This window comes from Silene latifolia, chromosome Y, assembly GCF_048544455.1.
Source record: "Silene latifolia isolate original U9 population chromosome Y, ASM4854445v1, whole genome shotgun sequence".
Lineage (NCBI taxonomy): Eukaryota > Viridiplantae > Streptophyta > Magnoliopsida > Caryophyllales > Caryophyllaceae > Silene > Silene latifolia.
The window spans coordinates 380,452,586-380,465,547 of record NC_133538.1 but is presented as its reverse complement, the minus strand read 5'-3'; the positions used below and the strand labels follow the sequence as shown (position 1 = coordinate 380,465,547).

At 38.1% G+C, this 12,962-nt stretch overlaps 1 non-coding gene across 1 annotated transcript; it reads left to right on the top strand.

The window, feature by feature from the left end:
• The first annotated feature begins 10,814 nt into the window (after window positions 1-10,814).
• Window positions 10,815-10,921, top strand: LOC141636253 (small nucleolar RNA R71). Its single transcript, XR_012540876.1, has one exon. It is a non-coding gene; the product is annotated as a small nucleolar RNA R71 (small nucleolar RNA).
• The last annotated feature ends 2,041 nt before the right edge of the window (window positions 10,922-12,962 follow it).

Genomic DNA, 12,962 nt, shown 5'->3' with positions numbered 1-12,962 from the left:
ATCGACTCATTTGAATACTATAGTAGCTCTAGCCACGACCAGGCTATATAAATTTGCCAGAACTCTATAAGCGGTCATAAGGCCCGACAAAATGTTCCTAACAGTCTGCCTATGTGATCGACTAGTCATCTCACATGACTCTATGGCACTTGAACTTGCCATCAATCGCCTCACACTCTAGTCACTTCGAGACGTCACCTCATACAAGTGACTATGGGCAAATACTATGTTAATCCGTGTTCACTTTAACGGGGTTCAATTGTCTCTACAACCCGTTTGGATATAACAATGTATAAATGAAAGATAAAAGACAAATGTGATTATGAACATGAACAAAAACAACACTTTTATTTCATTTCAAAATCTAACAAAAACTTGGTACACGTTTTAGTCCCATGGACGTAACATGTCCATCATGCTTAGCCTGCGATAAAGGCTTGGTGAGCAGATCGGCTATGTTGTCATCCGTCCCAACCATACAAATCGCAATTTCCTTTCTTTCAATGAAATCTCTTATTACATGATACTTTCTAAGTACATGTCTAGATCTATTACTAGACTTTGGCTCCTTAGCTTGGAAGATCGTCCCACTATTATCACAATAGAGAGTGATGGGATCATTGGCGGTAGGTACTACTTTTAGACCTTCCGTGAATTGCACGATCCACACGACTTCCTTGGCAGCTTCGATCTTTGCTATGTACTCACCTCCGTTGTAGAATCCGCGGTTCTGACTTCCTTGAAGCTTCTCCACTTACGGCACCACCATTGAGCATAAACACGAAACCACTTGTGATTTCAAGTCATCTCTATCTGTTTGAAAACTTGAGTCCGTGTATCCATTAACACGCAACTCAGTGTCTCCTCCAAACACAAGGATAGAATCCTTAGTTCTTCTCAAGTACTTAAGGATGTTCTTGACAGCAATCCAGTGACTCTCACCTGGATTTCCTTGATATCTACTCGTCATGCTCAAGGCATACAAGACATCAGGACGTGCGCATATCATGGCATACATGATTGATCCAACAGCGGAAGCATAAGGGATCAACTTCATGCGTTCAACATCATGGGGTTCGGAGGGACATTGAGTCTTGCTCAATATCGTCCCGGTTACCATAGGTACCAAACCCCTTTTGGATTTGTCCATGCTGAACCGTCGAAGAATCTTATCGACATAAGACTCTTGACTTAGTGCCAATATCCTCTTGGATCTATCTCTATAGATCCGGATACCTAATATGCGTTGTGCCTCTCCTAAATCCTTCATTTGGAAGTGGTTACCTAACCACTTCTTAACGAAAGACAACATCGGAATATCATTTCCAATGAGTAGTATGTCATCGACATACAAGATTAGGAACACAACATTGCTCCCACTGAATTTCATGTATAAACATGGTTCCTCAACACTTCGAGTGAAACCATTTTCTTTTATAACATGATCGAATCGATGATTCCAACTTCTAGATGCTTGCTTAAGACCATAAATGGATCTCTTAAGCTTGCACACTTTGTTAGGATTTTTAGAATCAACAAAACCTTCGGGTTGTATCATGTACACCTCCTCTTCTAAATGCCCATTTAGAAAAGCGGTTTTGACATCCATTTGCCATATTTCATAATCATGAAATGCGGCGATCGCTAACATAATCCGTATGGATCTTAGCATGGCTACGGGGGCGAAGGTCTCATCATAATGGAGACCTTGGACTTGGGTAAATCCTTTTGCCACTAGCCTAGCTTTGTAGACATCATCATGTCCTTCTATGCCATTCTTGATTTTGAATATCCATTTGCATTGAAGATGTCTTGCCCCTTTAGGCAAATCTACCAAGTCCCAAACTTGGTTTTAATGCATAGAATCCATTTCGGACTTCATGGCTTCAAGCCATAAGGAGGAATTTGGACTAGAGATTGCGGTCTTGTAGGTGGCGGGCTCGTCACTTTCTATAAGCAACACATCGAGTGTTCCATCTTCCTCGATAAGTCCCACATATCGATCGGGATGGCGAATTACTCGACTCGTCCTTCTTAGTGGAGGAGGTACAACCGCGTTAGACGACGAAGGAACATCTTGTTGCGTCTCTACCTCGGTTTGTGGCTCTTGAACTTCATCAAGTTCAAAATTTCTCCCACTCTGTCTCTTAGAAATAAATTCTCGTTCTAAGAAGACAGCCTCGCAAGACACAAACACTTTGTTCTCTTGAGGTTTATAGAAATAGTAACCTCGAGAGGTTAAAGGATAGCCTACAAAGATGCACTTTTCAGATCTTGGGGCAAGCTTATTGTCGGGTTTAGTTTTGACGTAAGCATCACATCCCCAAATTTTCATGTAGGATAGATTAGGAACCTTTCCTTTCCATATTTCAAATGGAGTCTTTTCGGTGGCTTTAGTGGGACTATTATTTAAAGATAGAATTTCAGTTTGGATTGCAAATCCCCAAAACGAGTTAGGTAACTCGGTTTGACTTATCATGGATCGAACCATATCAAGTAGGGTTCGATTTCTCCTTTCGGCAACAACATTCAGTTGTGGTGTTCCGGGTGGAGAAAGTTGTGATATGATACCACAACCTTTCAAGTGTGAATCAAATTCAAGACTAAGGTATTCACCACCACGATCGGATCGTAGTGACTTAATCCTCTTGTTCAATTGGTTCTCTACTTCGTTTTGAAATTCTTTGAATTTCTCAAATGCTTCACTCTTATGTTTCATTAAATAGATATACCCATATCTACTTAAATCATCGGTGAAGGTTATGAAGTAGTCATAATTACCACGAGCGGTGATAGTCATTGGTCCACATACATCGGTGTGTATGAGTCCCAATAGCTCACTAGCTCGTGTCCCTTTACCACTAAAAGGATTACGAGTCATTTTGCCAAGTAGGCAATATTCGCATGTACCAAATGATTGATAATCAAATGGTGTAATCACATTAGTCGAAATAAGTCTTTTGATGCGATTCTCGTTTATGTGACCTAATCGACAATGCCAAATGAACGCTTCACTTGGGTCACTTGTTTTGAGTTTCTTTGATTGAATGTTATAAATATCATTTGTCGGATTTGAGGTCTCTAAAATGTAAATGCCATTGATAGAGGAAGCTTGGCCTATAACCAAGTCGTTCCTAGAAATAGTACAACGATTGTTCTTAATGAGAAAACAAAAACCGTCCATGTCTAGCATGGCGATTGAAATAATGTTTTTAGAGAGCGTAGGCACATAAAAACAATTATGCAAATACAACTCAAATCCATTAGGCAAAGTTAAAACATAAGTTCCCTTGGATTCGGCCGCTACCCGAGCTCCATTTCCAAGGCGTAGATCCACATCTCCCTTGCTAAGCCTCTCCACATCTCTTAAATCCTGTAAATGATTACAAAGGTGAGAACCACAACTGGTATCTAGTACCCATGTCGTAGTGGAAGTATAATTTATATCAATAACATAAATTTCTTTAGGAATTGTACCTTTTGGAGCAATGAGTCCTTCCCTTATATTTCGCAAATACATGGGACAATTCTTAAGCCAATGTCCCATGCCATAGCAATAATGGCACTCATCATTAACTTGCTTGAAGTTTTTGATTTTCTTTCCTTTCTTCTTGAACCTCTTGCCTTTTGAAGCAAGAACTTGATTGCTAGAGCTCCCACTAGCTTTGGCATCTTTATCTTCCAGAGACAAAGACGCTATAGATCGCATGAGGTAGTCTTCCTGAGACGGACTCACACGAGGTCTAGTAGAAGTGGGTGGTTTAGAAGAGGTGATGAAGTTAAGGTTTCCATCCGAACCTATCCCGAAATGAAGTTCTCTAGTTGTATCGAAATTATTGTTGGAGCATACGTCGTCAAGAACATTGTGATATGACTCAATAGTTATCGGTGCGGTAGCATTTGTTGGATTCATTGTAATGCACTACAAATATGGAGGAAAGGAAATATTAACATTTGTCTTTTTAAATCATACTTGCAAATTAACAAGATATGAACATTTATATAGTGACCTCTACCCAACTATAATAAATGATTCCAAGACCCAAATTCATATCAACTTAGGCACGGGGTAGCCGATGCAACCTTCATTAATATAACTCGGTGGATTAACCTTTTAATCGATTCTACTTTTAGAACTCTTGGTCGATAAAATTACTCTAATGTTTATCTATAGCCCAAAACACATCAACAAGGGCACGGGGTAGCCGATGCAACCCTTATCAATAACTTTTGTTGAGTTCAATCCAAATTTCGAATAAATGTGTCCATTATCCAAACCCACATCAACTTGGGCACGGGGTAGCCGATACATCCCTTATCAACATGAATTCGGTGGATTAACATTCATCACCCACTTCCCCTACGTAACAAGGTTTGTACCCCGGGGTAGCCGAGTGCACTCCCTCGCGAAATAGGTTTTCATGGTTTCTACTATTTGGTAAGGCTATGTCTCAATTGTTTGTTTTAGCGAGAGGTCATGTCAATTTATTATCTATCACGTTTTAAGTGAACTAAAGCGGTGAACTACGATAATTCGAATTGACACGGTCGATAAACTCGATAAAATAAGGATGCATGTTTTAGTTATGGCGATTTAGCGATGCATGTGACATAAAATAAAATGCAAGCATAAAGATAAATAAATCCTAGTATGGCCTTTCCTAAAATAGAAAAACTATTTAACTATTACATATTCGGAAACCAACTCCATTGGTCCCTTGAACTTCGGTTGTGGCACGCATCTCGAGGTAACACCGTCTTTATGTATTGCCATTCTTGAAGAAATCCGTCTTTGGGAACTCCGGAATGAATAAAATTACATAATAAATTACATAATTTCCTATTATACATTTGTAACTAAAATAAAATAAATCTATTAAATTACAAAACGGTGATACGAGATCACAATAAAAATTACAACCGAATCGATATTCCCATACATTTCGGGAAATACTAATTAAAATCTAAGGCCATACTAAGTAAAATTACATAATTCAAAATTACATAAATTAAAATTATGACAATCATAAAGAAAATGCAGCATTGTAATATGTATGAACATGCTCAATTTTATGCTAAATCGCCTTTTAATTAGCCAATATCGTATATTACTCGGTTTTTACGGATTTGCGTGATTTCAACATTTTATAATCACAAAAATACATAAACTCATATTTATGCATAAGTTAATTATCCTAACCTCTTAGGACTCAAAAATTAGTCTTCACTAATAATTTGACCATAATTAACCCATATTTTATAAAATTGTTCATAAATGGACCAAAAATTACAAAAATAAGCTATTAAACTTCAAATAAATCACAAAATTTCAAATAAATTCAAAATTTGAAATTTAAACTCATGAACATTCTGGAAAATTTCCATGACACTCATAATGTTCAAAATCTTAGGTTAAAAATTTCGAAATTTTTCCGGAAAAACAATGTTGCGGTTTATCGATTTTTAATCAAATAATCATAAAAACATGGAAAAATTACTTTCACTAACTTTTCAATTTTAGATCTGAAAAAGATAATAAAATGCAACATTAGACGTTTTTCCTAAGTCATAGATTATGTTTTATTAATTTTCCACTAATAATGTCACTATTTATGCTATTTTTCTTCAAAAATCCATAAATCATGCAAAAAGACATATTTATAGCCAATTATTTTACACACATCTTGTAAAATTGCATATGACAACATATTAATTTTCTATGACTAGATTCGAAATTTAACTCATATTAACCTATTTTTCACCTAAATCCGAATTTAATAATGAAAAATTCATTTTTCGAGCATAACAGGTCCAAAAATTATGAAAATTTACAGGTTATCTCAAAATAATATATGTGACAACATATCCAAAAACCAACTGAAAATTCGAAGTATAGCTAATTTTAGACCAAAAATGACATTTTTACTCATAAAATCACATTTAAATGCCATTATTGTAAATTATGAACAATAAAAATCCGAAAATCTAACCAAAATATCCTAAAACATTTTAGGACCAGAAATATTAACATGCATGGATTAATTTCGTTATATCTCATAATAACACAAATTTTACAAGTTTTATTTGTTATTCTTATAACTCGGAAAAACTTTTAACCGATTTGCATGCAAACAACCGTGGCTCTTGATACCGATTGAAAAGAAATGTAGATCTTTATACATACTAACATACTCATATATGTTGAAATTAATTTGTCATAAAATTAAATACGGATTTTATGCATGCAAACAATATAATAAAATAGAGAAGAAATCATATCCTTACATTGAAATTTCGGTTCAAATGGGCACAAAAGGAATCTCCTTTTCTTTTGTTCTTGAGCTTTCCTTTAATGGAAGAACAAGATCCAAGTGTAGGATCTCTCCTTAGGAATAATACCCAAAGCTAACTCTTAATCTAATTAATATTATTTGAGCTAGTATAATATTAATCTAGTGAAAAATTGAACCAAAAATTATTTGGTTTTGGCTCCTAAAACCGGGTGGGAGAGGAGGAGAGGAAGAGAATTATTTTTATCTCACTAGAAAATAAAATTGTGAAGTGAATGAATAAAATTATTACCCACCAATTCATATGGTGAATAATAATTAAAATAAGCAAAAGAACTCCTTGTTCTTTTCTAGGTAGAACCGGGTAGGAGGAGAAGGAAAGGCCAATGCATGCACAAATTGTTCTTTACAAGAATGTGTAGGGTGCATGGCTAGAATTCGGTTAATCATCATTATGCTTACCACTAATTAAACAAACACAATATATGTTTAAACCACCTCCCATTTTCGGCACATATGATAATATGGGATCCATATTATTTTTGTCAAATGTCAATATGTCACATGTCATATGTGACATAAATTTGTTATGTATTTTTATCATATTAAAAATCAACGCATTAATAAAAATACGTCATATACAAAAATCGACTTAGTAATTCATAATTACTTGTACCAAAATATTTTACCGTTTATAAATCGCATCTATAATAATTCATTCAAATCCAATTGTTTCTTTAAACAATAATTTCATCCGAGTAATGATACAATTCGATTACTCAGACCGTATCTCATTTAATCACATTTCAATTTGATACGTAAATTTTACTTCCAAAATCGTCCGTCAATTTTTTAAGTAATTTAATTAACTCGTAACATTATACGATTAATTAAATGATCAATTAAGAGTGTTGCCCTATAGGTACGACCTAGGGGTCAAGCGATCACCACCACACACGACAAAGTAATGTCAAACTCTAGTCAGCCAATCATTACCGATATTTGTTGACCAGTTGACAGTAACAAAATTACTTCCCAATTGTATTCTTTAAAATGAGATTTAATAATGATATTTAAATCATGTGATCGCACTATTGTTGAGGACACATTTCCCAACAAAAACAACAGAAAATTCGCAACAAAGATGCTAACTAGGCAAGATACAGCAGCAATAACCCAAGTGACAGTCGAAAAACTCAACTGTCCTGAACCAAACCACAAAGATCATGTGAATTTCGAATTAAGAATGCAAGACAGCGAGGAATGGGAATTATGATCATCAAGTAAGCTAAGCAATGGTAATAAACACAGACAAGTCGAAAAAAAATTCGACTAAACATGGATATTCAAACCCTAAATTCGATTTTTACCTCATAAAATTCCAAATAATCGAAATAAAAAAAACAAAGAAGGTAAAGGAAATGCTTACTTGATGAGATTTATCCTACAATTGCAATTAATCCTCAAAAAAAAACAAGCACAATGGCGATTTTTCGAGCTTAAAACCGCAAACCCGAAAACCCTTTTAAAACCGTGCAAACGAATACAAACAAGGGTGAATTTAAGGGGCTTTTGAAGATTAAGATGCAAACAATGAAATATAGGAAGCGGATTTGGTGATTTGGGCAAGAAAATGGGGATTTGGGGGAGTTTAAATCGCAATTAAGGGAAGGGTTAGACGGAATTAAGGGATGAAATGAATTAGAAAACAAACATAAGAGTTTAAGGTTAGAAACTCTCTGCATCCTATTCATTTCCACTCGATCGAGTGGTTTTAAACTACCCGATCGAGGGCTTTAGTGATCCAGCTGCTTGGTCGAGTAAAATTTTACTCGATCGACCAATCCCCTTTATTGCTTTACTCGATCGACTGGAAAAAGCACTCGGTCGACCAATTTTCTACTCGATCGAGTACAAAAAGTAGATCAAGGACTTTTCTCGCGTAAGCTCTATAATTTTCGTCTTTTTTTCCTTGGAATGCGTGAAACTTCCCCAAACCTGCATAAAAACACACGCAAAAATTTCCCAATATACCAAATACGCACAAGAACAGTCTATAGTCTTACGTCTATGCTTAAAACTGTCTAAAACTAATTGTCCTAATTAAAAAGCAATAAAACAAACTCAACAGAAATTCAAAAATTATCTATTACAAAGTGTTACACGGGGCATTTCCCCGCTTAATTCCCAATAAATTTCAGTAGCCCCTTGGTGGGCTCCTGACTGGAGCACGTCACCTCAGCAATATTGACTATCCTCTTCATCTTCCATGAGCATGAATTATCACTTGAAACGGTAGGAGGGGAGTAGCTCACATCCACGTAAGCGCGAACTTTCCTCGTCCTTGCTCCTTTATCACCAGCTTTAGCGTCATCATCTTCAATTTGATTGATAATAATTGCACCATGTCCTTTGACAGCTCCTTCATTGCCTTCATCTGTACCTGCAGCAAGGAGAACATACGAACTTTCCTCCTTTTTGCTCTCAGTCTAAGGCGGAGGGTTAACAATAGCAGCACGATTCTCCAAATTTTCATCTGGAGTGTCAATAATAGGATCAATAGAAGAGAGAGCATTGCAAGGCTGGGCTTGCATGGGAGCTCTCCGGAACTTAGACTGATGAAAAATCAGCTCCTCGTCCCCTACCTGAAAGGTCAAAGTCTTCACCCCGACATCTATTACTGCACGGGTACTAGACAAAAATGGTCTCCCTAAAATGATAGGGGTGTGTGCATCTTCGGGGATGTCTAAGACAACAAAATCAACGGGAATAAAGAACTTCCCGATCTGAACAGGTACGTCTTCTACTACACCTAGTGGCCGTGATAAGCTACGGTCGGCCATCTGGACAGTCATGTTGGTGCAACTCAGCTTTGTCAAACCAAATCTCTTAGCCAGAGACAACGGTAAGACACTCACTCTAGTGCCTAAATCGCATAGCGCGTTATCAATCAAATGCATACCGATATGACACGGAATTGAAAAACTACCCGGGTCTGATTGCTTAGGGGGTAACTTGTTTTGAAATAGGGCTGACCCCACCTCAGTCAAAGCTACGGTCTCACTATCATTAATAGTCCTCTTACGCGCTAAAATTTCTTTCATAAAGTTTAAATAAGAGGGTACCTTTGTCAGCAATTCAGTGAACGACACAGTGACTTCCAAGCTCTTCAGAAGTTCGACAAATTTGCCGAATTGTTGATTAGCTTTCGTATTCTGCAGCCGCCTCGGAAAAGGAACCGTGATAGGTATCTCGAGTCCCTTGTTTCTCGCTTCCAATGTATCTTCCGGTGCAAGTTTTGTATCCTTTGGACGCTTCTTACCTCTCGAACGAGGTCTTTCCGGTGATATCTCACTTAAACGAGCACTAGCAGGCTCTCGAATAAGCTTCCCATCATCAATACTACTCGATCGAGCAGTTTCTTCATCAATGTCAGTCGATCAAGTACAATTTCCACTCGATCGACCAACTCCACTTTCTCCTTCACTCGATCGAGTAGATAAACTACTCGATCGACCAACCTGTTCTTCCATTTACTCGATCGAGTGAAAAAACCACTCGATCGAGGACTTTCATCTTCAGTTCTACTCGATCGAACACCAGATTTCAGTCTATCGAGCAACTGCTTTGTCGTGAGCCCTTTTTTCTCGACAGAACACTGTTCACCATCAGTCTTAGAGTTCCTCGGGTCTGATTTCGACGCTTCCGGTCCTTCATAAGAAAGACCGCTTCTCAATTCTATCAGATGTACCGTCTCATTTGGATTCTTCTCATTTTGAGTCGGTAAATGACCCTGCTTTCTTGTGGATTGATTCGCGGCTAGTTGGGCAACTTGGGTTTCAAGTGCCTTAATAGACGCGTCCTTCTGTTGATTTTGTTGATCACTCAGCTGCAACTGCTTTGTAATAGATTGCAACATAGACTTTATCTCTCCTATTTCATTCACCCCACCGGAAGATGATGCACCATGGTTAGGAGGATTGAAAGAAGGAGGCTTCTGAAAGCCTTGTTGATTCTTATGTGGAGGAATATACGGTGCTCCGATTCGGAGGAGCGATGGGATTGAGCACATTCGACTACTCCACCTCAAATTGGGATGGACGTTCGGCTCGTAATAAGTGTTGTTCTCCCTGTAATGTTGAAAGGCAAAGACAAGACTCATAGGAGTTGGGACAATGATCCGAGACATGTCCCTCACCTCCACATCTTCTACAGACGAAAGGACCGTCTGACACAGCATTCACCTGATACATCCCCCCTTTGGAACCTCCTCCCAACTCATATTTGTCAAATCTCACAGTAAGAGCTTCTAGTGCAGCTACAGAAGAAGATTCAGCAGCTCTTCTTTGATTGCCTCTGGACTTCCCATATTCACCCTTATGGGTGGCGAAATCATCAATGATCTTCCACCCCTTAGTCTCTCCCATTTTCTCAGCAAATCGGCCATTGGCTTCAGCATCCAAAATAACTCTCTGATCGTCGTACAGCCCATTATAGAACTGATTGCAAAGACTCCATTTTTCGAATCCATGGTGCGGAATGGTTCGCACCAGCTTCTTGAAACGGACCCATGCTTCATGAAAGTTCTCATCAGGCCCTTGTTTAAAGCTCGTGATCTGAGTTCTAATGGCAATAGTCTTCGAGGCGGAAAAGTACTTCTTGTAAAATGCTAAAGCTAGCGAATTCCAGTCAGTTACCCCATGAGCTTCCCGGTCCAGATTCCTATACCACTCCCTTGCAGCATCACGGAGTGAGAAAATAAACATAGTTTCTTTTATCTGATCCGGGGTGACGCCAGTTGGTGGGGGTATGGAGCAAACAATAATCGATAAAGGTCTCCATGTGCTTAGCTGCATCTTCATTTGCAGCTCCCCCGAACTGGTTCCTTTCAACTAAGTTGATATAAGAAGGCTTCGGTTCGAATTTTCTTGCCTCCCCTGGTAGTACAAATCCCTTATAGAGATTCGCGCTTGTCGGTTGAGTGACTGGCAATGGTTGATTCTTCGGCCATAACTGGAAAATCCGGAGATGTGACGGTTTCGGCTGAAGAAGTGGAAACAGGAGAAGAATGTGGATCCTCCTCAAATAGCTCGTTCTCAAAGTAATTTGATAGAGTACTCAGCTCTTCCTCTGTCGGCAATACCCTTTGTGATCGTCTCAACTCGCGCAAGGATTTCTCAATCACAGGATTGAACGGTACTAGTTCACCACCCTGTGACCTGCGCATAAGAAGAAACTACAAAAAGAATATAAGAAAAGTTTAACGAACGGTTGTCCCTTAAACTAAGAAAGACTAAAAATGAAACAACTAATAATGTAAACAATTGCCTCCCCGGCAACGGCGCCAAAATTTGACACGACTATCGCAACCCTATCAAAGATAAAACCTAACTCTCTCAACTAAAATGTAGCAGAGGCAGTCGAGTATCGAATCCACAGGGAGGTAATGTAATTATCAGCTGTCTAATTCTAGTCCTAAAGTAACAATTGGGGGGTTTTGTTGAATTGGTTTCTAAACTACGAGATTAAAGGAAAATAGAAATAAAGGCAAGAAAAATAAGACAAGAAAATCGGTTTAAACTATCAAGAAGAGAGGGACATGTCGGTAATTCGGTTCACTACGGTAGTCCAGTAACTCAGCTGTAAATGATTCAGACGAACTAATGTGAGACGGATTTGAAAAGGTCCTTTCGGTCCACTTTCTATCCTAAAATACCACTAACTTAACTTTCATCCTCATTAGGGTAGTCTACTGTTTATAGCAGGCCTATTTAGTCCAATCTTTCGATCCGGATTAATTTTAGCGATTAAAGGGTGACATAGAAGCGTGCACTCAACTAGGTCGAATAAATACAATTAAATTGCTATAGTGACAGAGTCTCGTAATTAATTCGTCTAATTCATTCACTACATCGTCACATTTCTACCGCAGATCCCCTAATCCCAACATGAAGGGGGTTTAGCTACTCATAACGCTAATTAAACTAACAGCAAACAACTTTCCAGCAGTAAACATTATAAAATAAACGATAAATTGCATAAAAGAAATTAGGGCAGAAACTAATTGTAACGGAAGCGAAGTATTAAAGCAATAAAAGATCAATTATTATTAAAGGAAGAGAAGGAATTACAATCAATGCGATTCCGGCGTAAAGAACACAAATTCCAAGTGAAAGCAATCCCGAAATAAAGTAACAGTAGAGTAGAGTGAAGCAACGTACTAAGGTTTACCGTTCTTAACCTAGTTAACGTAGGTTTAAATAGAAAAGCAAACAAAGTTTAGCAAAATAATTAACACACGAGCTGATTAATGCCCAAAACTAACGAAACCACTCGATCGAGTGGATTAAAACCACTCGATCGACCAACTCTTCAGCAAAATCCACTCGATCGACCATATAGTTACTCGATCGAGTGAATTGTCTTTCTGCAACTTAAGGATCGAGTAGTAAACTACTCGATCGACCAACTTGGGGTGTAGGAACCCCTCGATCGAGTGGAAAAACTGCTCGATCGAGTGCTTCATCTTCAATTCAGCTCAAGTCCACCACCAAATGCCTCGTAATGCGTGCCACGATGCTTCCAAATGCAGTATCTCACTCTGGAACAACCCCGTCTCCTCTAAATGCATGCAAAAAGGACGAAAAAGGGTACGATTCCACTACTTTCGCG